Source organism: Loxodonta africana, chromosome 19 (assembly GCF_030014295.1).
Source record: "Loxodonta africana isolate mLoxAfr1 chromosome 19, mLoxAfr1.hap2, whole genome shotgun sequence".
NCBI lineage: Eukaryota > Metazoa > Chordata > Mammalia > Proboscidea > Elephantidae > Loxodonta > Loxodonta africana.
The window spans coordinates 51,106,633-51,133,068 of NC_087360.1; the positions used below are offsets into that span (position 1 = coordinate 51,106,633).

At 38.2% G+C, this 26,436-nt stretch overlaps 1 protein-coding gene across 5 annotated transcripts in view; it reads right to left on the minus strand.

Moving 5' to 3' along the window:
* The window catches only part of SLC25A37 (solute carrier family 25 member 37), a 128,462-nt gene that overhangs the window by 33,901 nt on the left and 68,125 nt on the right, over positions 1–26,436 (minus strand). For all 5 annotated transcript variants that reach the window (XM_003412472.4, XM_064272684.1, XM_023551008.2 and 2 more), the window contains one exon: positions 25,828–25,976. The gene's annotated coding sequence lies outside the window, so the exon portion shown is untranslated. The remainder of the gene's footprint in view (positions 1–25,827; positions 25,977–26,436) is intronic.

A 26,436-nucleotide genomic window follows, 5' to 3' on the forward strand; every position in this document is an offset into this window, starting at 1 on the left:
GAGCAGCCATCTTCTTAAACTGAAGACTGAGGGAGTAGGTGGTAGGGTCAGAAGTTTAAGAGAAGTAGACGTTTTACATTGTTACACTGGAGAAAGAGAGCAAGAACTGATAGGGAAACACAGGAGGGCTGGGCGGCTGTGTGACTTTCTACCAGCCTGCTGTGGTAATGGAAAAGGCAGACTTTTGGATTCATACACATTTTCTCTCTCTTCTCTCACTCACTTTGCCTTGAGAGTAAGGATGGTTTTTTCTAGAGGGACCTCTAGCTCATTAATAACCAATAAGTGATGGGGAGAAAAAGGAGGAAGGAGAAACTTTTCAATAAAATGGGGCCTGACTAGCCCAGCCCAGTGTCTCATTATTATGGCAAACCACTCACCTCTCTGAATCATAATTTCCTTGGATATAAAAGTAGGATAACGACAACTATCCAGTCTACCACAAAGGGATATAGAAAGAATCACATAAGAAAAAGTCGGTGAAAAATTTTTTGAAAAGTATACAGTTGCTCTAAGAATACAAGGTGCTACTGATGTCAAATTATTGTCTTCAGTGCTTGTGAGAAATAATGTGCGTAATAATTGTTGAGGAGTCCCTGGGTACAACAAACGGTTAAGCACTTGATTACTAGCTGGAAGGTTGGCTGTTCGAACCCACCAAGAGGCAACTCAGGAGATTGGCCTGGTGATCTGCTTCTGAAAGGTCACAGCCTTGAAAACCAATGGAGCAGTTCTACTTTGCACACATGTGGTCACCATGAGTCATGATCAACTCCATGGCAACTAACGACAACAAAAAATAATAATTAAAAAAAAACCCACTGCCGTGGAGTCGATTCCAACTTATACGACCCTATAGGACAGAGTAGAACTGCCCCCATAGAGTTTCCAAGGAGTGCCTGGTGGATTCGAACTGCCGACCTCTCGGTTAGCAGCTGTAGCACTTTACCACTACACCACCAGGGTTTCCACTAACAGAAAAGAATTGTTTATCAACCAAAGAATTTACAATAAAATTAAGGAACTGAGACATATAGCATAAAATAATATGAGCTGGCTTATGGTAAGTACCAGATGAATGGTACAGGCACAAATGTGCTATGCAAATGTAGTGCAAAGAGTGATTTGGGAAGGTCTTACTGAAGAGATGAGAGTTGAGCAGGGCCTCGTAAGCAGTGCTGTATTCCCATAGGTACAGTAGAAAAGAGAAGAAGATTCTTCACGTGATATTAGATCACAGAGGAGTGTATAAGAGGTGAGCTTCACCAGTCAAGTTAATCATTTCTCAGTATGTTACAATACCTAGGGATAATGTCTGACTTCCCTCTGGATAAGATCAACAATTTCTTTTTTACTATATTATGTAGTAATCAGTATTATTGTAGCTTTGCTGCCTACTATATTTGGTTTGGCTGCACAAACTCTTTTTAAATTACTTCTCCTTGCCTATTATCTATTTATTGCCCATGAAGAATCATGCTGACCCTGTCTTCAGTTTTTAAAAATCAATGTTTGGCTTTCCTATTTGTTAATGCTCAGGTCTTAGGGCACCCAAATTTCCTGATAAATGTTAACGTTTGGCTCTAAAAAGAGCAGTGTGAAATTACCCAAGAAGGAACTCTTAAGCACTGTGAGCTCTGTTCGATACTCAACAGATTTTGCTTCAAGGAAATCCTGTTCTCTGAAGAAGCTGTTATGGTCTATTGGACCAGTACCATACCTTGAGAAAGCTCTAAGGGCCATATTTACACGTTCAGCTGTCATAGATCCAAAGTAGCCATTAGCGGTGATTAGGTAAATAGATTGACTTCAAATGTCCCTAAATACATATTTGCAGGATAATAGGCTATTGGGTGAGGTGTTTCTTTTTGAAAGAAGCCCAGATTTTCAAAATGAAACTCTGGTTAGGTTACAAGCACACTGCATAGCGCTGTCCCCGTCTCTGTATATTATCCATGAACGTATCATTGTTGTATCTGATAATGCCTTAGCCTCCTTTGGGCTCTCTAATGGTGATGCCTTCTAAGTATCCAACATTTGCTCAATGAGAAGCTCAAGACACTAATCAGTATTCTAAGTTTTAGAGCAGGGATGTCCTCAAAGGTAATAATGGATATCTGTGAGCGACTTTCATTACTTCAGCCTAGTGGAAATCATCTGCACTCAATTAACCACATTGTCTAATTTGAGTGTCAACTATGCATTATAAAGGTTAAGAGTTCAGAGCCTGGAGCCACACTGTCTGAATTTGAATTCAGCACCACAACTCACTAGGTGTGTCCAACTTACTCAACCTCTCTGTACCCAGTTTTCTCATCGGTAAAATAGAGATAATGCTACCTACCTTATGAGATGGTTGTGAGGCTTACCTGAGTTGATACAAGTAAAGTACTTTGGGCTGTGCCTGGCATCTAGTCAGTTCTTGAAAAGTGTTTATTATTATTTTTTGCTTTTAGCTAAATTATATGAATGCCAACCAGATATTTCATGTTAATCAGAAACTCTGCTTGGCAATGATACATATTGCAAATTAATTCTCATTAATTGTTAAATATAACGTATTTTATAAGCTATCTCTTAAAAACAGTTTGTACAAGAGAAAGGAAGTAAAGGGGTCATTGGTAGTGAAAATGTTGGGTATCACTGTGTTTATTTCTTTAAGATAGTCTTGGTTGTACCAGTGTTAACACTCATCCAAGAGCATACAGGGAACACTCACTCAGAGAATCCAGTCCTTTTAAGCAGAATAATAATGGTCATTTAGCAACTGGATATAGTCTCTGATTCTAGCTCTATCAATTTCCCATTAAATTATTCAAGGAGATTCAGAAAAATACAAAAGTGAAAATTAAAACTGAAAGACACTCTAATACCAGAATCTGGGCAAAATCTCCACTAGATAAGTCAGATCGAGCTGAATAAAGGAAAAGCCTACCCAGGATGATAAGGAACTTAAAATGCAAAACACCTAAATTAAAACCCACATTGGAGGGAGTAAATGCAGCCAATGTCAACATCATTCAAAACACAGTTTAGGGATTACCTCTTCTAGAAAGCTTTCCTGAGTCAAGCGTCTCTTTTTCCATTGTGAGTATTCCTAGTGCAGCCTCTATATTCTTTCAGAATGCCACAGCATACTGATATTATCTGTTTGTAGGCCTAAGTCTAATTCTAAAACACAGGGACTATGTACAAGTCATGTTTACACCATCAATAACTGGCAGAAAGTCTGGCTCACAATAGGCACTCAATATGTACTAGCGGAACTGAACAGTACAGTCTTGATCAAACCTTTTGCTGAAAGCTATCTATGCTCTTTGCTGTGCTTTCCTGAACTACGAGTTTAGTAGTCTGTCAAAGAAATGAATTTGTTTATTCATTTTGTCAGTTAGTCATTTTTTTCACTTGTTTAATACCCTTTGAGTTTTCCCCATGTGCCAGATGACATGTGCGTTCAATCTAATGTGACTTGTTTCTTTGGAACCCAAGCTGATGCCTAGTATGGCTAATTCCTTTTCTTTGTTCTCAGAAATGGTTCCTCCAGTAGTTCACTCAAAAACTTTTTCTAAGACCAATGTCAAGCTCATTGGTCCATAATTTGGTCAACATACCTTCTTCATTGTTTCAAAACTAGGAACCACAGCTGTCTATCTCTGATACCACTCTCATTCCTTGCAGATTCTTGTATTAGAATGCATTAACATATGATCCTTCAAATATCACTAGCAACAACAGTCGGACCATCTCAGCCACATCTTCTAAGTGGCATAGAAAGTAACATTTTAGGACCAGAAGACTTACAATCATCAAGAGCAGGTAGATGCCATCTTATTTTTATCAATTATAATTTTTCTTACAGTTTATATAGGAAGATCATTCTCCCAGACAAAGAAGATAGAAGGAAAATAGATAGTAGACAATAATGTTTTCCTTGGCAACCTATAGATAATTCACCACCCAAACAAGGCAGTCAAAACCAAAGTTTGTATTTGCCAAAACTGAAGATTAACTGCTATAGAATTGTCTTCCCACTGAAAATAATTAGAAAACAGGACAAAGCATATGAAATACCTGTTTTCAGATATTGGACAGTCAGCTTAGCATAGCGATGCCTGAGTGAAGGGAAACTAATTAGGTGAGCCCTACAATTGCCCCAGGTTACAGCCTATAGATAGCTTCTAGTCTTCAGCACAAAGAGGGGGAACCCAAATATAGTCTGCTGGTCTTGCTGAGTTGCGGAGGAAGGGATTGGAGTTTGGGGAATCTGAGGTAGCTAGAATTTGTGGGGAGGAGTACTGGAGAGAAGGGAGCTGTGTAGAAAGAAAGCTCTACACATGTGAGGTGAAATTCCCTGAGGCCAGGGAAAGATCTGCCAGAAAGAAACACACTAAACATTTTCCAGAGTTCACAAAGAACTAGAAATAATTCCTGTTTTCACCAGCCAAGTGTGGAGAGATTTCATAATATGTGGGACATTGGCTGCCATGTGCTGGAACTGGCTTGTACAAGCTAGAGAGAACTGTTGTTAAATTTTTTAGGGATTTTGAGAGCTGTTTGATGTCATATTGGTAGCTTGAAATTGGCTACCATAGGAAGTCAGTAAATGCTTGCAAGTCAGTGTTTGTTTTTTTTTTTGGAGAACCAAACCAGCATACCACTGGTCATTGATTGGGTAGTCTTTAGAAGAACAATGCTTTAGTTAGAAATTAGAGATTAGATGGTTGCCCTTGAGTCGATTCTGACTCATGGTGACTGTATGTACAAGAGAAAGAAACATTGCCCGGTCCTACATCATCCTCACAATTGCTGGCATGTTTGAGTTCATAATTGCAGCTACTGTGTCAATTCCATCTCACCAAGGGTCTTCCTTGTCCTTGTTGGCCCTCTACTTCACCAAACATGACGTCTTCGTTCAGTGATTGATCCCTCCTGATGACATGTCCAAATCAAGCGAGTCAGACAATGTTCTGTTTTTCACTGGCTAATTTTTGGAAGTCGATCACCAGGCCTTTTTTAGTCTGGAAGCTCTGCTGAAGTCTGTCCACCATGGGTGACCCTGCTGGTATTTGAAATATTGGTGGTATAGCTTCCAGCATCATAGCAACATGAAAGTCACCATAGTACTGCAAGCTGACAGGCAGATGGTGGACACTTTAGTCGACCCATTGCCGTCATGTCAATTCCAACTCATAGTGACCCTATAGAACAGAGTAGAACTGTCCCATAGGGTTTCCAAGGCTGTTAATCTTTACAGAAGCAGACTGCCACATCTTTCTCTTGCCAACCTTTTAATTAGCAGCCAAGCACTTGACCACTGTACCACCAGGACTCCTTTGGGAAAGGAGGCTAAATTAAGTATAAATTAATCCTAAAACAAAAGCTGCTCTGAACCCATCCTAACAAAGCTTAAAAGCAAGCCTCAAAAGGATCAAACTAATCTCAAGTAACTTAACCTCAATAGAGGCACAACACTTAGACAAAATACAAAACACTCGGACAAAATACAACAAAATTCAGCTTTTAAGAATATAACATTCATAATCACATGAATATATAGCCTTAAATCTATTAAATAAACTGGATTCATTATATATATATAAAAAACCTTCAAAAGAGAAAACTCCAGGCCCAGAGGATTTCATTGGTGAATTTTACAAAACGTTAAAAGAATAAAACCAATCCTACACAAACTCTTCCAGAACATAGAAGAAAACCAAACCCAAACACGTTGCCGTCAAGTCGATTCCAACTCATAGTGACTGTGTGTAACAAAGTAGAACTGCCCCATAGAGTTTCCAAGGAGCTCCTGGTGGATTCCAACTGCTGACCATTTGTTAGCAGCTGTAGTTTTTTTTCTTTAACCACTACACCACCAGGGTTTCAGAACATAGAAGAGTAGGAGGAAATTCTATGAGGCCATGTTTATCCTGCTATCAAAAGCAGACAAGAACATTACAAGAGAAGAAAGCTGCAGAGCACTAGCCTTTATGAGCAGAGACACAAAATCCTTAACAAAATATTAGCAAATTGTATCCATCAGTATAAAAATAATAACACATAATGGTAAAGTGTGGTCTAACCCAGGAATGCAGTAACTGCTTAAGATTTGAAAATCAATCCATATAAGTCACCATATTAACCCATTAATGAAAGAAGCCAGACCCAAGATTCCATACTGTACAATTCCATTTATATGAAATCCTAGAAAAGGTAAAACTATAGTGATAGAAAGCAGACCAATGATTGCCTGGTGCAGGGGTGGAGGGAGGAGGCTGACTGCAAAGAGGCATGAGGACAGTTTTGGGTGTGATGGAAATGCCACATTTCTTGATTGTGACAGTAGTTATGTGACTACACGAGACTACACGTTTGTCAATATTTATCAAAATGTACACTTAAAAACGGGCAAATTTTACTGTATGTAAATTATACCTAAATAAAGCTTATTCTTTTTTTTTTTTTTCTCAAATCAACAAATGCCCTCATAGCAAAAAACAGTTGAATCATCTTATTTCTCTAGGTCCCTCTTACCCTTCCTTTATAGCCCAGTGATACCTTAGTGGAAACCCTAGTGGTGTAGTGGTTAAGAGCTATGGCTACTAATAAAAAAAGTCAGCAGTTCGAATCCACCAGGTGCTCCTTAGAAACCCTATGGGGCAGTTCTACCCTGTCCTTTAGGGTCGCTACAAGTCAGAATTGACTTGATGGCAACAGGTTTGGTTTTTGTTTTTTGTTTGTTTGTTTATTTTTTGATACTTTAGTGCAATGTAAGTTCTGTGATATTTTTTTAAAGATTTAAAAAAAAATCTCATCTAGCATGTATAACTGTTTTTGGTAGGATAGTTGGTCCAAATACCCTAGCCTGATTTTTCTTAATGAAGAGTCTCAAAGAAAAGTATAAGTCAGTTGCCGATGAGTCAATTCCAACTCATGGTGACCCTGACTCATGGTGAAACCATGTATGCCAGACTAGAACTGTGCTCCACAGGGTTTTCAGTGGCTGATTTTTCAGAAGCAGATTGCCAGGGCTTTCTTCCAAGGTGCTTCTGAGTGAACTCAAACCTGCAACCATTTGTTCCACCCAGGCACGTCTAAGGAAAAGATCAAGTATGGGTATTTCAAGCCCCTGAGTCAGAATTAACTCCATAATAGCAACTGATTTTTTGTTTCGGTTTTAGTAGCATGGCGGGAGGAGTGGGGGAATGTTTTTGTCACGATGGTGAGATTTTTCCTTTTTCTCTGTTTTTTGTTATGAAAGTATACGTTTACCCAATTTGACTTGATAGCAGTGATTTTGATCTTGGCTCATAAGGTTGGACACTTTTCTTTGGTTCAATTAAGAAATATCTACTCATTCATCAGTGACAATAAATATGTCAGGAATTGGACTTAGCAGTCAAATGATGAGTTTTAGAATTGGTTCTGTGTGATCTTCAAGAAGTGAACAAGTTGCTTAACTTCTCTTGGTTTCAATATCATCTTTCATAAAATGAGGCTCAATAATTTCTAAAGTGCTCCCAATAAAATCTGACTCCTGGCTCTCCACAGGAAAGACTCCTGCTGCTGCTTAGAATTGTTCATTTGCCTTCAGTTCATAACTTCAAAAGTCATGACCATAAAATATTTTAGTGCTGAATTACACTCAGTTTGTTCTCGTTGTTAGGTGCCATCGGGTCGGTTCTGACTTACAGTGATCCTATGGACAACAGAACGAAACACTGCCTGGTCCATATTCAGTTTAGTGGTCTTAATATACAAAAACAACTCATCTGACTAGCACTCAGTTCTCCTGATTTCTCAGTTCTCCTGGATATAATCAAGGATCAGGTAAGAAGCTTTAAAGGACGGAGGAGAGGAAGGCCTGTCAGCAGTCCATTCACTAGTTTGAGCATTTTCCTAAAAGAAGAAAACCATAGGCTTACTTAGGGCTAATTTGTTGGTTATTTTCCATCCAAAACTAATAATATTAGTTTGTTCTCAAGCCCATGATAATAATCAGCAAATTAAAAAGTACATTGACAAACTAATTACAAGAGATAAAATAAATTAATAAAATACAAATGATCCGGTATAGACAATAAACAGTCCTCCACACATACTTCAATAGGTCCTGAGGGAACTGCTGTATCGGAGTCAAGTATAATTACTGATTTCACTAATGTTACCATCTTATGCTTCAGGGGACAACCTCTCAGATGTCCAGAAAACTCGCCTCTCCAGAATGACTCACCTTTCAACAGTTCTGGAAAGCTGATGTTTACTGTCAGCCATTTCATATGAGTAAATGTTGTGCTCTCAACGATACTGAAGCTCCTTGAGGGGAAGGGCTAGCTTATATCCTTCTCTGTAGCTCCCATACAGCCAACTAATCTGTATCAATTACTTATGAGGCTAACGGTACCACCCTCACATGACTGTGGTTTAGGTAAAGCATTAAAATGCCTAAGACAGAGTCTGGCACACAGTTGCTGCTCAATGTTAGTTGAATGAATGATGTCAAATGTGTTGTGCAGCTCAAGCAGTACTTGAATTACTATTAATTTTGGAGTCCCTGTGTCTTCTTCAAAACTGTATTATATGCTTGGGATGCCATCCCTTTTTCCCCCAACTCATCAATCCTTCTCTCTACGTAATGAAGATAATCTCTGGTAATAATCCCACAAATTCCCAAGACTTTCCTGATCAGCCTGAAATGGTCCGATGCTTCTCTTCAATCTCATGAAGGATGAATTGCAAACTCCCCTGGCCTTTGTTCCTATTCTCTTTTCAAAACGCTTTTTTTCCCCTACTTGAAATTTCTCTTATCTCTGACTCAAAATTGACACGAATTGTTTACAGATTGGGTTTAATATTTACATTTTATTTTCTCATTTCACCCTCTGTGGTCACATCCACATGACTGTCTTACATTACATATTTTTAGTGTCTTGGTGGGACATGCCATTGAAATTATTTTTTAGTTTCCTGTAGGCAGTTAGGTTCTTAAAAATACCTTTAGAAACGTGAATTAAGAATCCAAGAATTCAAGCACTTTCAAGGGAATATTTTCATCAGATGTTTTCTGACAACAAAACAGTTTTTAATGGAAAAAAGACAGTATTAATTTGTAATTGTTCTGTGAAATTCTGGGACAAGTCAACAAGTCTATTGCGTAGTTCTTGTAACAGCTAATTTGGGAGTCTGTAAGATAGGTGGCGCTGAAGTGATATAATTCAACATAAGTATTTAACGTATTTAATCTCTCATTGAAATATAATGACAAAAGTATTTTGAATATTAGAAAATAAAACAGTAAGAAAAAAATAACCTATGCCCCCACCCCCCGATAAAACTATTTGTATATACTTGAGAAGTGCTTGTTGAGTTTGCCCCGGAGGAGTTTTAAATCTGTGTGGGAGGAGGCAAGAGCTCCCCACTTGCAGGAGTTACAAAACAAGGTGAGACAATGTGGAACCAAGTGCTAAACAGAGCATTTAAAAAGGAGAGAAAATAGAACCTACAGAATGTCTGCCTACAAAAGGGCTTGGAGATACTGTACCCAAAGTATGAGAAAATGTCCAAAAACAAACCTCTTTATTCCAGTGACATGTTGGGTGAATGATACGCACTGGGGAAGTGTTCTTGACACCAGTAACGCTTACTGACCATGCAGAAGACAAGGATTTTTAACCCATCAACTGGGATACAATTGAACCCTCACAGAAGTAAGATCATGGGAGATTTTGTGAAGCTTTGTTCTTCTTCTACCCTTGGTGGCTCAATGGTTAAAGAGCTCTACTGCTAATGAAAAGGTCAGCGGTTCAAACACACCAGCCGCTCCTCGGGATAATGATGTGGCAGTCTGCTTCTATAAAGATTATAGCCTTGGAAACCCTATGGAGCAGTTCTACTCTGTCTTATAGGGTTACTAAGAGTCAGAATCAACTCGACTGCAGTGGGTTACCCTTCCTTGGATATGGTTTGACACCTTTTTAGAGTCATAGTCGAAACAAACTCTAAGTTAGGCCTGAACACTTGTGCAGATACTAACACACACTCCAGACTTAGGACATCATGTTTTCATTGTTTCCTAGAACAAATGACAATCTGAGAAAAGCAAGCAGTCATGCATATTTATACTGGGAAATTCTTTAAATGTGCATTCTATTTGTATAGGGTATGTACCAAATTTCTACAGTCAATGAAAAACACTGCTACTAGATGCTGTATGGCATTCTCTTTTTGTGAATTGATGTAGGGGTTTCTTTTCTTTCCAGCCAAGAGTTTGCAATTTACACCTGCGATTTCCAGTTTCGAAAATCACATTCTATGCAGCTTAAATATTTATTTTCATCACTTAAAAACAAATTAAAAACTAATAACCAAGTTAATAAATTTTCACCCTAACGCTGTTACTTCACCAGCCTACTAATATTCCTAAGATTCTTTCCAAATCAGAAATATTAGGACTTACTGTGGGATTCCAGAAAATTCAGTAAAAAAAAAAAAAATCTCTCCAATACCTAGAATCATAGCAATATTAGAGTTGTACATGAGCCCTGGAGATTATTTAGTCCCATTTCTTCATTTTACAGTTGAGATTCTGAGAGATTAACAGACTATTAAGATAATATAGCTAGTTATGAAAGAACTTCCATAGCATGCTTCCTACGTAGTGTTCAAATAATGTTTGTTGGGTGTCTTGCCTATGTCAGGTACTTGCGTTTCTTGCCTCTGGATTTACCGAGATGGAAAAGTATGTCAAAGAACTTAGTGCCCTTCAGGTATCCCGCTTCATTCAGCACTAGGGTTTGGCATCACCTCTTAGATATTTTCCACAGAGGTTGCACCATTTTACATTCTCACAAGCAATGGATGAGGGTTCCAATTTCTCTACATCCTTTCCACCACTTATTATTTTCCAAGTCTTTTTTTTTTTTTATAATAATCATCCTAGTGGGTGTGGAAAAGCTCAATACCACCAATCAGAACAAGGGCAGGGGATGACTACAGAATAGACCATCAATTGTTCATATACAAGTTCAAGTTGAAGCTTAAGAAAATCAGAACAAGTCCAAGAGAGCCAAAGTATGACCTTGAGTATATCCCACCTGAATTTAGAGACCATCTCGAGAATAGATTTGAAGCATTGAACACTAATGCCCAGCGACCAAAAGAGTTGTGGAATGACGTCAAGGACTTCATACAAGAAGAAATCAAGAGGCCATTAAAAAGACAGGAAAGAAAGAAAAGACCAAAATGGATATCAGAAGAGACTCTGAAACTTGCCCTTGAATGCAGAGTAGCTAAAACGAAAGGAAGAAATGATGAAGTAAAAGAGCTGAGCAGAAGATTTCAAAGCAAGCTTGAGAAGACAAAGTAAAGTATTACAATGAAATGTGCAAAGACCTGGAGTTAGAAAACCAAAAGGGAAGAATATGCTTGGCATTTCTGAAGTTGAAAAAGTTGAAGAAAAAATTCAAGCCTCGGGTTGCAATATTGAGGGAATGATTCTATGGGCAAAATACTGGACAAAGCAGGAACCGTCAAAAGAAGATGTAAGGAATACACAGAATCACTGTTCCAAAAAGAATTTGTTGACGCTCAAGCATTTCAGGAGGTAGCATATGATCAAGAACGATGGTACTGCAGGAAGAAGTCCTAAGTGCACTGAAGTCATTGACAGAAAACAAGGCTCCAGGAATTGACGGGATACCAACTGAGATGTTTCAACAAATGGGTGCAGCAATCAAAGTGCTCACTCATCTATGCCAAGAAATTTGGAAGACAGCTACCTGGCCAACTGACTGGAAGAGATCCATATTTATGCCTATTGTGGAAATTATTGAACAATATCATGAATACTATACATGAGAAAAATTTTGCTGGAAATCATTCAAAAGTGGTTGCAGCAGTACATGGACAGGGAACTGTCAAAAATTCAAGCCAGATTCAGAAGAGGACATGGAACGAGGGATATCATTGTTGATGTCTGATGGATCCTGGCTGAAAGCAGAAAATACCAGAAAGATGTTTACCTGTGTTTTTTGACTATGCAAAGACATTCGACTGTGTGGATCATAAATTATGGATACAGTTGCAAAGAATGGGAATTCCAGAACACCTAATTGTGCCTATGAGGAACCTGTACATAGATCAAGAGGTGGTCGTTTGAACATAACAAGGGGACACTACATCGTTTAAAGTCAGGAAATGTGTGCATCAGGGTTGTATCCTTTCACCATATTTATTCTGTTTCTATGCTGAGCAAATAACCCAAGAAGCTGGACTATACGAAGAACAGGGCATCAGGACTGGAGGAAGACTCGTTAACAACCTACATTATGCAGATGACATGACCTCGCTTGCTGAAAGTGAAGAGGACTTGAAGCACTTTCTGATGAAGACCAAAGTCTACAGCCTTCAGTATGGATTCCACCTTAACATAAAGGAAACAAAAATCCTTACAACTGGACCAATAAGCAACATCATGATAAATTGAGAAAAGATCTAAGTTGTAAAGGACTTCATTTTATTTACTTGGATCCACAACCAACACCCACGGAAGCTGCAGTCAAGAAATCAAATGATGCATTGCATTGGGCAAATCTGCTGCAAAAGACCTCTTTAAAGTGTTGAAAAGCAAAGATGTCACTTTAAGGCCTGACCCAAGCCATGGGGCTTTTAATCACCTCATATGCATGTGAGCTGGACAATAAGGAAGACCAAAGAAGAATTGATGCCTTTGAATTATGGTGCTGGTGAAGAAGAGTGAATATATCATAGACTGCCAAAAGAACAAACAAATCTGTCTTGAAAAAAGTACACCTAGAATACTCCTTAAAAGAAAGGATGGAAAGACTTTATCTCACATACTTTGGACATGTTATCAAGAGGGTCCAGTCCCTGAAGAAGGACTTCATGCTTGGTAAAGTAGATGGTCAGGGAAAAAGAGGAAGACTCTCAAGGAGATAGACTGACACAGTGGCTGCAATAATGGGGTCAAGCATAACAATGATCACAAAATTGGCGCAGGACTGGGCAGTGTTTCGTTCTGTTGTACATCAGGTCACTATGAGTCGGAAGTGACTTGATGGCACCTAACAACAAAGTGGGTGTGAAGTGGGTGTGAGCATCTTTTCATGTGTTTACATTGGGCATTTGTGTATCTTCTTTGGAGAAATGTCTATTCAAGTCCTTTGTCCATTATTTAATTGGATTATTTCTCTTTCTGTTTTTGTTGTGGGAGTTCTTTATAGATTCTGGATATTATATATTTATCAGATATATGGTTACCTAATACTTTCTTCCATTCTGTAGGCTGTCTCTTCACTTTGTTGATAGAGTCCTTTGCTGCACCAAAGTTTTTAATTTTGATGAAATTGATCTATTTTGTCTTTTCTTGCTTGTGCTTTTGGTGTCATTTCTAAAAATCCATTGTCAAAACAAGATCTTTAAGCTTTACCACTATGTTTTCTTCTAAGCATTTTATTTCTTATATTTAGGTCATTGATCTATTTTGAGTTAATTTTTGTATATGGTGTGAGGTAAGGGTCTAACTTTATCCTTTTGAATGAGGAGATCTCGTCCTAGGAGGGTTCCCATCACTTTTAAATTTAGATATTTTTTCACAATTTTAAGTAGATTTTGTACCAATTATTTCAATAATGAAGATTGCCTATAACTGTAGATATGAGGGACTGAAATACAAAAAGCAAAGCAACTTTTCCAAGATCACACATCTAGTAGTGGCAGAACCAAGTCACTTACCACTCCCATTGTCCAGAGATTGCTAATCTCTGTGCAAAGAGGTAAAGAATTTGCCTTGCACTTAACATGGCTTTCAAACATGGTAAGAATTTGAAAGCAGAAGAAGTAAAAGACACAGAGGAGATATTATGGAAGATCAAATAAAATTTGTTTTCTCTTCACTTTAGTTAAAGAAATGACATGTCTAAAATTGATCCTAATCCAAATTGTACATTCCAGGGATAAGACTTGCCCATTTTAAAGTGTGTTGTGGTGCAATTAAGAGATACACTTAAGGCAGGGATTAATTTTGATCATTCTCCTTAGGGTTTTTTTTTAAAAGAGAGTACATAGATGAAATCATAACACACCCCAGCACCTCACCCCTGCTGCTTCACTCCTTCCAACACATGACAACATAAGGCAGAAAGGAGGCCCTAGGTCTCCCAACCAGGTTTTAGTTCTTAATTGTCTGTTTTACAGTAGGCCACTGTTTCTTCTTATGTAAACATGAAGAAGATGTCATCGTCTGGAGCAAAGAGGCTAGAGATGTCCTCTCTTACTCAGCAGGGCAGGGGCTGGGTCCCCCTCTGTGTCTCAGAGGACAAAGCATTTATTGTGACACCTCTGGTCTGTGTTCTTGGCTCTGGAGACTACTAGTTATGTTTCTTTGACCTGCTCAATAATCCCTAGACTAACTCAGTTGCAGTCCAACCAAATAATAAATATTGAGGACTCTGCTCTGCCCTAGGGAATACAGAGATATGATAGCCATGGTCTCACCCTTGGTGATTTTAGGGACTAGCTGAGGAGAGAGGAGGGAATCCCTAGGCTATCGGGCCTGGCTTACGCCTCTACAGTGTCTAGGAGCTGGTGCAAATGGCCAATGCACTTGGCTGTTAACCAAGTGGGTTTGAGTCCACCCAGAGGCGCCTTGGTCTACCCAGAAGTGTCAGAAGTCCTGGCGATCTATTTCTGAAAAATCAGCTGTTGAAAACACTATGGAGCACAGTCCTACTCTGACACACATGGGGGTCACCATGAGTCTGAATCAACTTGACAGCAACTGGCTTTTTAGCATGGAGCATAAGGAAAATCCTCCCACTTCCACCCTTGATGAGGATGCTCTTGGTGACTTTGCTATGGTGATAAAGGGACTCTAGATGAGGCAGATGGAGTAGTGAATTTTCTCAACAATCCCTTTGGTTGCTCCCTAAGGAGCCATCTCAGGTATAGCCCAATTGAAGTGGTTCTTCCATTCTGTGCATGGCTGTCCTCAGCCACAGGGCCCAAGAGCTAGCAGCCACTCCCAGCAGTGGGGCCTGTCCTCATCCTCATGCTACTGGCCTCTGGAACCACTTTTAGGCCCCAGACTAGGCTGTGTTCCACTCTCTTAGCATACCACTAGAGGGTCACTCCTAGCAGAGCCCCCATGCAAACCTTCAAGCAGCTATGCTACTAATCACCTCTATCTCTGCAGGAAGATCCCATCAGCACAAGTTCAGCACAACTAACATGAAATTCACTATCTCACCCCTCTGTCAGCCTCAGCAATGAGATGTGTTCTTCCAGTATTTGTTGCCTCAATTAATGGCAGAACTAACTTAGTCGGCCAGTCCAGTGACTTCTACTTCTTCTCCCTTCATATTCAACTGACAGTCAAGATTTCTAGTCTCCATGGAAAGCTATAATTGAAACTAAGGATATGATGGTATCACTCAATCAGATAAGGAAACTGATGATCAGAGAGGGGGAGAAAATTTCCCAAGGTTACATAGCTGGTTCATGGAAGTGTTGGAATAAGATTTCTCCGTTTAGACATTCAGTTTATTATGCTTTCCAGGGCACTATGTTGTCATCCAAAGTATGTGTCATAAAATTACGTGAGCTACAGGAGTGTATGGTAGAAGCTAAGGCCAGAAAGCCCAGCTATCACCTGAAATGAAAGTGCTCCTTAGAACAATCAATTATATGAGAGCCAAAAGGGAATATTTGCCCAAAAGCAAAGACGAGAAGGCAGGAAGGAGTAGAAGATCAGGATGAAAGGAAATGGGGAACCCAGGGTGGAAATGGGGAGGATGCTGACATATCATGGGGGAATGCAACCAATGTCATGGAACACTTTATGTACAAACTATCGAATGGGAAACTAATTTGCTCTGTAAACTTTCACCTAGTGCACAATAAAAAAATTTTTTTTTAATATTTCTTGTCTAGGCCAAAATTCTATACCCTTTTCCATGGACACTGGCCTTATACTAATTAGACTCTTGAAATACATTCTAACTGGTTTCTCTGGCTCCGCTTTTTTAACTTCTCTAGTTTTTTTTTTTTTTCCTGCAGCCCTGGTGATGCAATGATTAAGGGCTCAGCTGCTAACCAAAAGGTCAGCAGTTCAAATCTATCAGCCACTCCTTGGAAACCCTATGAAGCATTTCTTCTCTTTTTCTATCCAACCTCCAGATTTATCGTTTCTTCCCCATGCTAAATAAACTTTGGTGGTTCCCTGTTATCTACAGTTTAAAATTCAAACGCTATGGTAAGACATTTAAGACACTGCATCACCAAGATCCAACCCACCCTTCCTGGCTCATTTCTTACTGCACTCTATCCTGACTCTGCCTTCAAGTCTCATTGGAGTATCCATTATATGTATCCCCAGAATTTGGCACATATGTCTCTGCAGTGGCCTTCTCCCAGAAAGGATTAACCTTACTTAATATGTTTCTCCCAGAAAGGATTAAAAATTAAGCATATTTATCCATGGTCCAATTCAAAAATTACATTCTCCTGTTAATCTTTCCCCCATCTTCTCAATCTGAATTAGTACCATTTTCTAGGTTCATGTGGCACTTTGTTAATAAATAGAATGAGCCTACAGTTCAGTTCACTTGGGATGCTCTCACTTTATGCCTAATGTCTCCTCTTATTAATGGTTTTCTCCTTTCACTCTCAAAAATGTCCAAGTTAGGAGCCTGAACGGAGCCAGAGGTTTGTGCTTGGCTACTAACCTAAAGGTCGGTGCTTCAAACCCACCCAGCAGCACCATGGAAGAATTACAGCCAAGAAAACTCAATGGAGCAGTTCTACTCTGTAACACATGGGGTCACCGTGAGCCAAGATCAACTAGATGGCTTCCCCAGGGCCCAGCCCACTGCCTAACACATCATAAATGCTCAATATTATTTGTTTATAAAGTGTATTTTAGTTGGGCTTCGAAGGATGAGTATGATTTGAAAAAGCAGAGAGTAGAGACAATTTTTTTTAATGATCATTTTAGTGATACTAGGGATACTAATAAATTACATTGCAGAAAATATTAGTTAATTCCAACATCTCAGATCTAGTGTATTTCCTGACCTGCTGAGCAGAAAGCACATGGGGAGGTTTTTGAACATGAATTCAAGGCTATGGCTGGCAGCTGTTCCTCAGGAGTTGGGCAGCCCCAGATAGAAGGCTGAGTGGTTTACACACAGATTCCCCTAAAGGCGTGCCTGACAAAGCTCAGCAGACTCTGGGTGAATCTAACGCAACAGAGCAGCAATTCCGGACTCCATCAGGAAGTGAGCATCATTAAATTGGATGTCCAATCAGTACAAATGCTTGAAAAGTTATGTGCAATCTCCCCAACTTCGGATAGCTCTGAAGGGTTATCTGAGCTGCAGAACTCCCCACGGGGTTGGCAAAGCTTCTGTTGCTCTGCATCACCACTCAAGTTCTCCCTCTGCCTAGTCTTGCTTCCTTCTCCAGTCCACAGATGCTGATCCCCAAAGCATTGCCTAAGAAACCTGCTGCACACTAATCATTGCAGTGTTTGCACTAAGGGAACCTGACTCACAACACCAGCCAAAGAAATAAAAGCCAAGATCATGATTCCAGAATGCTTACAAATTAACTGGAAATATCAAATTCATTCACAGGAATAAATAATAACAGTATTTATAAGAGTATAAATTGTAAGACTTTTGAAGGTAGACCCCATGCCCCGTTTATCTGAGTATTTTAAGAGGCCAGCAGCAATCCTAGTTCTAATAGCTGTTTGTTTAATGGATAGACAGATGGTTGGATGGAAATTGAATGAAATAATTATTACACATGAGAAGGGCCGTAAGACTTCAGAGGAGCACAGATCACTGTGGAGTTTGGCTCCTCGGGAAGACTTCACTAAGGAAGTGGCACTTGAGTAAGGTATTAATGTACAGCAGGGAGATGGAATTACAATCTGAAATATAGGAAAAAGTCACAAATAGTGAAGGCCAGATTAAGAAAAAGCAAATCTGAGCAGCTATCTACAGAGCCAATTTATAAGGGGCACAAAAATATCACTAGAAATACAACAAAATGGATAATTATATGATTGTGTGTGTCCATACTTCTCTTAAGGATAGTATTAGAGGTGACTGGAAGTAAAGCTCCAATGAGCCTATTGAGGTGAAGGGGAAACCCTAAGGGACGATGCTCAGATAACAACACATGGTCACCTAACTTCCTTTTGAGGAGGCAGACCTGAGTACACACAGGTTTAGGGTGAGAGCTAAATCGTTCAGTACGTTAGAGAGCCTGGGGACTACCACTGCCATTCTTCTCTGATCTTCCCCCATACAGCCATCAGCCACTCCCCTAAAAAATGTTGAACAAACATTTAAATAATATTAGTTTAAAGGAATGTCATTTGATTAGCTTACTCTGGGAGCCCTCATGTCTCAGTTCAGCCCTAAATCTAGAGATAATAAGTAATGTGGAAAAAATGAGAAAGATATTGCAGATATTAAGGTTGTATCACCCACAAATGTATTAAAATGCTATTTGAAGCCATTTATACTTTTGTAAGTTCCATGAGAGTACAACCGTTGCATTCTTGTGTGTGTTACTGGGAAGATACTGCAAGGAAGGTCTAATCCATGTTTTCACTCTAAATTCAACAGTGTCTGGACACACAGGAGAAGCTGATCAATGACAGCGTAAGCCTTACTCCCAGCCCGCAGGACTAAGACTCCTAAATATTCTATAACAAGAGTCTTCCCTTTACTCACCAGGAAAGCAATGGATAAAAAAGGAAATCATAAGGGTCAGGGGGTGAGCAAACCGAGATTCACAGCACCGTCTGGAGGAAGTGGCTGGTGTTGGAGGGAGGATAATTGTAAAAACAGTAAGACATGAATTAGGATTGTTCTCTCAACCAGTCTCCAGCTATTCATGATGGGGACCTAGGGTTGCTCAAAGTCTTGTCTTGCTAGGAGCACAAAGATTTGCAGTCTCAATACAGTTTAAGGGAAGGAAGTTTCTATACTTAAGCATCTGCTGGTTGGAGCACAGAATGGAGGTACAACAAGTCCACCAGGGTGCAGAGAACATCAAAGTCTCCCCATGATCAGGGACACCCCTAGAGTCATCGCAGGACTCTAGGGAGGGTATTACTGCAGAGACAATGAAAACTGATAATGCCGGGGTTACAGAGGAGAACAGATAGGTAAGTCCAGATGGCCATTTTTGAGCCCATGTGAGACCACAGAAGCTCTGAAGAACCAAAGCAAAGTGTGAGGGGATGGAATATCCAAAGCTTTAAGGAGAAGACTAACTCAAAGAAATACTGTTTGTTAAAAATATTATGACTCTGCTGTCACCTCCAACACCAGATGGCTGTTCTTGGGGAACGCAGGTGTGTGTGTATGACTGAGTTTACTGAGTTCACTAAAAGGATCATACACACCTGGACAGCTAGAAAACCCACTCCTAACTGTTTATATCTTGGGTGATTTCCTAGTTAGTGAAGATAGAAGTAGCCAGCTGGCTCATCCTGAGAGTACTCATCAGCAACTCTTACAGAAACATTTCGTCTATTTTCCTATCAGGAGTTTTCTGGTCTTGATGGCATCTGGAATAACCAGCCTGATACAGAAGTGAAAACAACTTCAGGAAGGCAGAGTAAACGGCTGTTGATGTGATCAGAGGTTTTGAGTGCTATAGAGAAAGTCCAAGGACTTAGAGAAAAATTTCTCCCATGCATCCTCCTGGCAGATGCCTGAAATTCTGTCATTACAACTTCACTCTGTTGACCTTTAATGCTGCTTATGGCATTTTAACTCCTAGATACACTTGAGTTTATTTTTTTAATTTAATTATGAAAATAGATACTGTATTCACATGATTCAGAAGCCATACATATGAAAAGTTTGCCTCTTACCCCTGCCCTTCACCACCCAGGTGCCTCCCATACCCTCCCACCATTGTTATTAGTTTCCTATGTATCATTCCAGAGTTTCTTTTTGCAAAGAAGAGCAATAGAAATACATATTCTCATTATTCCCCTCTTTTACTCTCCCCCCACAAAAAAAAAAAAAAAGCCAAACCCACTGCTGTCAAGTCAATTGCAACTCGTAACAACTCTATAGAACACAGTAGAATTGCCCCATATGGTTTCCAAGGAGCAGCTAGTGAATTTGAACTGCTGACCTTTTGGTTAGCAGCCATAGCTCTTAACCACTGAGCCACCAGGGCTCACCTTTTACCCAAAGGTAGTCTGTTATAGCATTCTTCTTGGCTTTGATTTGTGTGTGTGTGTGTTTTGAGAGGATAGAGGTTTGTTTATATGTTTGTTTTTTACTTAAAAATACGTTTTTAGCAGTTTTCCATATCAGAAGTTTCTTTGTTTTTTAACAGCTGGATGGTATTCCACTGTATGTACATACCATATTTTTTTGAATCAGTCTCTTATAACTATCCTTAGGTTGAATACAATCTTTTGCTATTACAAATAACCTGGCAAGGGTGGAGCCAGTAGAAGCTGCCACAATGGTCATTTTGTACGTGTGCAAGTAGTTATCTGGAAGATAAATGGAAAAGAATGTAACAAAATGAATAATAAAATGGTAGATCTATAACCAACCATATCAATAATTATATTAAATATAAATGACACAACCACACCTTTTAAAAGACAGAGATTGTTAGATTGGATTTTTTTTTTTAAAGACAAATAATGCTACTTATAAGAAATCTATTTTAAACATAATGATACAGATAGGCTAAATGAAAAAAGATAAATCATGAAAACACTAATCAAATGAAAGCTGGAAATACTGTATTACTATCAGACAAAGTCAAATTCAGGACAGGAAAAATTATCAGGAATAAAGAAGGCCATTATTTAATGATTAAAAAAAAGTCAATTCACCAAGAAGACATAACAATCCTAAATGTGTATGTGCCTACAACAGACTCCAAAATACATGAAGAAAAACTAATAGAACCAAAAAGAGAAACAGACAAATCCACAATTGTACTGGGAAACTTCAACACACTTCTCTCAGTTATCAACAGAACAAGTATACAGAAAACCAGTAAGATATAAACCCAAAAAGCCCATTGCCATTGAGTTGACTCTGACTCATAGCAACTGTATAGGACAGAGTAGAGCTGCCTCATAGGGTTTCAAGAAGTGGCTGGTGGATTCAAACTGCCAACCTTTTAGTTAGCAGCTGAATGCTTAACCACTGAGCATCCAGGGCTCCAGTAAGGATATAGAAAACCTAAATAATACTATATCATGCAACTTGACCTAATTGACGTTTAGAGAACATTCCTGTCAACAACTTCAGAATACAAACTCAGTGCACATATGCCATTCAGCAAAATAGACTAAATTCTAAGTCATAAAATAACCCTTAATATATTTTAAAAATCAAAATCATACAAAGTGTGTTCTCTGATGCTAATGGAATTAAACTATAATTCAATACCATAAAGATATCTAGAAAACCCCAAATATTTGGATATTAAACAGCACACTTATAAATAAGCCATAGTTGAAAGAAAAAGTATCAAGGAAAATTAGCATTTTTTAACTGAATGGAAATGAAAATACCACATATCAAAATATTTAGGATGCAACTAGAAGCAGAGCTTAGAGAGAAATTTATGCCATTACATGCTTACATTAGAAAAAAAGAGAGGTCTTGAAACAATAACCTAAGCTTCTACCTTAAGAAACTAGAAAAAAGAAAAGCATACTAACCCAAAGTATACAGAAGGAAAAAAATAGTGAAGATAAAAGCAATGAATAAAATTGAAAATAGAAAACAAGAGAAAAAAATCAATGAAACCAAAAACTATTTGAAAAGATAAAAAAAAAAAAAGGAAGAAACTTCTAGCCAGACTAACCAAGAAAAAAAAACAGTAAGACATAAATTGCCCATATCAGAAACGAAAGAGAGGATATCACCACAGACTAAAGATATTAAAAAGGTGGTAAGGGAATATTATGAACAATCTATGCCCATAAATTTGACAACTTAAATGAAATGAACCAATTGCTTGAAAGACACAAAGTGCCAAAACTCACATAAGAAAAAAAAGAAAACTTGAATTTTTTAAAGAAATTGAATTTCTAATTGAAAATCTTCCAATGAAGAAAACTCCATCCCAAATGAATTCACTGGTGAATTTTACCAAGCATATAAGAAAGAAAGAATGCCAATCCCACAATCTCTTCTAAAAGATAGAAGAGGAGGAAAAAAAAGAGGAAACACTTCCCAACTCATTTTTATTAGGTCACCATTATCTTGATACTAAAACCTGAAAAAATATCATGAGAAACCTACAGACCAATATTGCTTATGAACATAGACACAAAAATCCTCAATAAAATATTAGCAAATCAAATCCAGCAACATATATTTAAAAAAGGATAATAGAAAAAAAAAAAAGAAATTTTTTTTTTTTCTATTAGATAATACGTCATGCCTATTTTGGCTTTACCCCAGGAATGCATGACTGGTTAAATATTCTAAAATCAAAGTAATTAACCATATTAATGGACTAAAGAATAGAGGCCACAGGATCATTTCAATAGATGCAGAAAAACATTTGAAAAAAACTCAGCAAGCTTTCATAATAAAAACTCTCAAAAAACTAAAAATGGAAGAAAACATCCTTAAACTGGCAACGAATGTCTATAAGAAAACCTACAGCTAATATACTTAGTGGCAAAACTCTAATTATATACACCCAAAGATTGTGAACTAGGCAAGGATGTCCAACTTCACCCTTCCTATTTATTATCATATAGAAGTCCTAGTCATTACACTAAGGCTAGGAAAGAAAAATATAATCATTCAAACTGAAAAAGAAGAAACAAGACTGTCTCTGTTCAAAGACAACATGATAGTCTATGTAGAAAAGTCCAATGAATTTATAAAAAATAAAACCCCCTATTTTATAGCTAATAAGTGAGTTTAGCAAGGTCACAGGATACAAGGTCAGTATTCAAAACTCAACAGAATTTCTATATGTTAGCAACAAACAGTTGAAAATCAAAGGTTTTAAACTACTGTTTCCAATAGAATTAAAAAATGAAATACATAGGTATAAAATCTAACAAAATATGTGCAGGATCCATATACTTAAAACTATAAAAGACTGAAGAAGTAAATTAAAGAAAACCTAAATTAATGGAAAGATATACCATGTTCATGGATTTGTTATTGTTAGGTGCTGTTGAGTCAGTTCCAACTCACAGTGACCCTATATACAACAGAATGAAACAGTGCCGAATCCTGTGCCATCCTCATCATTGTTGCTATTTTTGAGCCCAATGTTGGAGCCACTGTGTCAATCCATCTCCTTGAGGGTCTTCCTTTTTTTTGCTGACCCTCTGTTTTACCAAGCATGATGTCCTTCTCCAGGGACTGAACCATCCTGATAACATGTTCAAAAGTATGTGAGACGAAGTCTCACCATCCTTGCTTCTAAGGAACATTCTGGTTGTACTTCTTCCAAGACACATTTGTTCATTCTTCTGGCAGTCCATGGTATATTCAACATTCTTCACCAATACCATAATTCAAATGTATCATTTCTTCAGTCTTCTTATTCATTGTCCAGCTTTTGCATGCATATAAAAAAAAAAAGTGATTGAAAATACTATGGCTTGGGTCAGGCACACCTTAGTCCTTATGGTGACATCTTTGCTTTTAAATGCTTTAAAAAGGTCTTTTGCAGTAAATTTTCCCAATGCAATACATCATTTGATTTCTTGACTGCTGCTTCCATGGGCATTGATTGTGGATCCAAGTAAAGCGAAATCCTTGACTACTTCAGTATTTTCTCCATTTATCATGATGTTGCTTAATGGTCCAGTTGTGAGGACTTTTGTTTCCTTTATGTTAAGGTGTAACCCATACTGAAGGCTAGTCTTTGACCTTCTTCAGTAAGTGCTTCAAGTCCTCTTCACTTTCAGGAAGCAAGGTTGTGTCATCAGGGTATCATAGGTTGTTAATGAATGTTCCTCCAATCCTGATGCCACATTCTTCTTCATATAATTCTGCTTCTTGGATTATTTGCCTATCATACCAATTGAATAAGTATAGTGAAAGGATACAACCCTGACACACACCTTTCCTGATTTTAAACCATGCAGTATCCTCTTGTTTTGTTTGAACTACTGCCTCTTGGTTTATGTACAGGTTCTGCATGAGCACAATTAAGTGTTCTGGAATTCCTATTCTTTGCAATATTGTCCATAATTTGTTATGATCCACGCAGTCAAATGCCTTTGCATAGTCAATAAAACAAAGGTAAAACTCTTTCTGGTATTCTCTGCTTTCAGCCAAGATCTGACATCAGCAATGATATCCCTTGTTCCAGGTCCTCTTCTGAATCCAGCTTGAATTTCTGGTGGTTCCCTGTCAATGTACCGCTACAACTGCTTTTGAATGATTTTCAGCATAATTTTACTTGTGTGCATGACAGGAATGATATTGCTTGATAATTTTCACATTTGATTGGATCACCTTTCTTAGGACTAGTCATATGGATCTCTTCCAGTTGGTTGCCCATGTAGGTGTCTGGTAAATTTCTTGGCATAGATGAGTGAGCACTTCCAGTGTTGCATCCATTTGTTGAAACATCTCAATTGGTATTCCATTAATTCTTGGAGCCTTGTTTTCACCGATGCCTTAATGTTTCGTCAATGATGCTCATATGTTGAAAGACCCATTATTCTGGGATGTCAATTCTCCCCAAATTGATCTATAGATTCAATGCAATCCCAATCAAAATCTCAATAGCATTTTTGTATATATTGACAGGTTGATTATAAACCTGATATGCTAAGGTAAAGAAAATAGAATAAAAAAAAAAATAGAATAGCCATGGAAAATTCACAGGATTTCAAGACTATCTGTAGTAATCAAGACTGTGGTATTGGTGAAAGGATGGACACATGCATCAGTGGAACAGAACGGAGAGTCCAGAGAGACACTCGTACAATATGGTCAATTAATTTTCTACAGAGGTGCAAAGGCAGCTCAACAGAGAAAGGGTAGTTTTGGAGTTTTTGAACAAATGGTGATAGAATGTTTGGAAATCCTTATACAAAAAAAAAAAAAAATGAACATTGACCCATACTTTGCATTTGTTAACTTATAGAAAAATTACCTAAACATTAGTCATAAACCCAACTTTGGAAAGTAAAACTTCTAGAAGAAAACACAGGGAAAAAAATTGTTGTGACCTTGGGCTAAACAAGGAGTTCTGAGATAAGGCACCAAAAGCACAATCCATAAAGGAAATATTTATAAATTGGACTTAATCAAAATTAAAACCTTTTGCTCTGTGAAAGGCACTTTTAACAGAATGAAAACACAAGCCATAATCTGGAAAAAAAAATTGCAAATGACATAGCCGACAGAGGATCTTTACACAGAACATATAAAGAATTCTCGAAATTCAGCATTAACAAAAATAGGAATGAATAAAATAAATTATAAGAAGAAAAACTCAATATTAAGACACAAATAACTCAATTTAAAAATGAGGAAAAGATTTAAACAGATACTTCCCCAAAGAAGATACATGGATTGCAAATAAGACCATGAAAAGATTGTCAAAATCATCAGTCACTGGGGAAATGCAAAATTAAAACAACAATGAGAAACCACTACACACCATTAAAATGGCTACAATAAAATAAAACTGACAATACCAAATGATGAAAAGGATGCAGAGCAACTGGAATGCTCACATATTGCTGCTGAGAATGCAAAATGATACACCCATTTTAGAAAACCATTTGGCAGTTTCATATAAACATACACTTACCATAAAATCCAACTGATGGTGATCCCATGTGTGTCAGATTAGAACTATGCTCCCAAGGGTTTTCGGTGGCTGACTCTTCCAAAGTAGATCACCAGGCCTTCCTTCTGAGGGACTTCTGGGTGGACACAAACTTCCAGCCTTTTGGTTAGCTGCCAAATATGTTAACTGTTTGCACCAACCAGGACTTTGCACTTATATTAGAACCCAGCAATTCCACTCCTAGGTATTTATCCACAGTAAATGAAACTTGTGTCTGACAAAACAGATATTAATATGTTTAGAGCAACTTTATGATGACTACTTATAATCATCAAAAACTGAAATCAATCTTAATGTTCTGTAATTGGTGAATGGCTAAAGAAACTACGGTATATTTATACAACGAAATGATATTCAGCAATAAGAAGGAGCAAACTATTGATATACACAACAACATGGATAAATTTCAAATACATTATGCTAAGTGAAAGACCAGCACGTGTCTGTTGGTTTGTCATAATTTGGTGGCTTGCATGTTGCCGTCATACCGGAAGCTTTGCCACCTATGTTTCAAATACTAGCAGGGTCACCCTTGGTGAATGGGTTTCAGCTGTGTTTCCAGACTGAGAC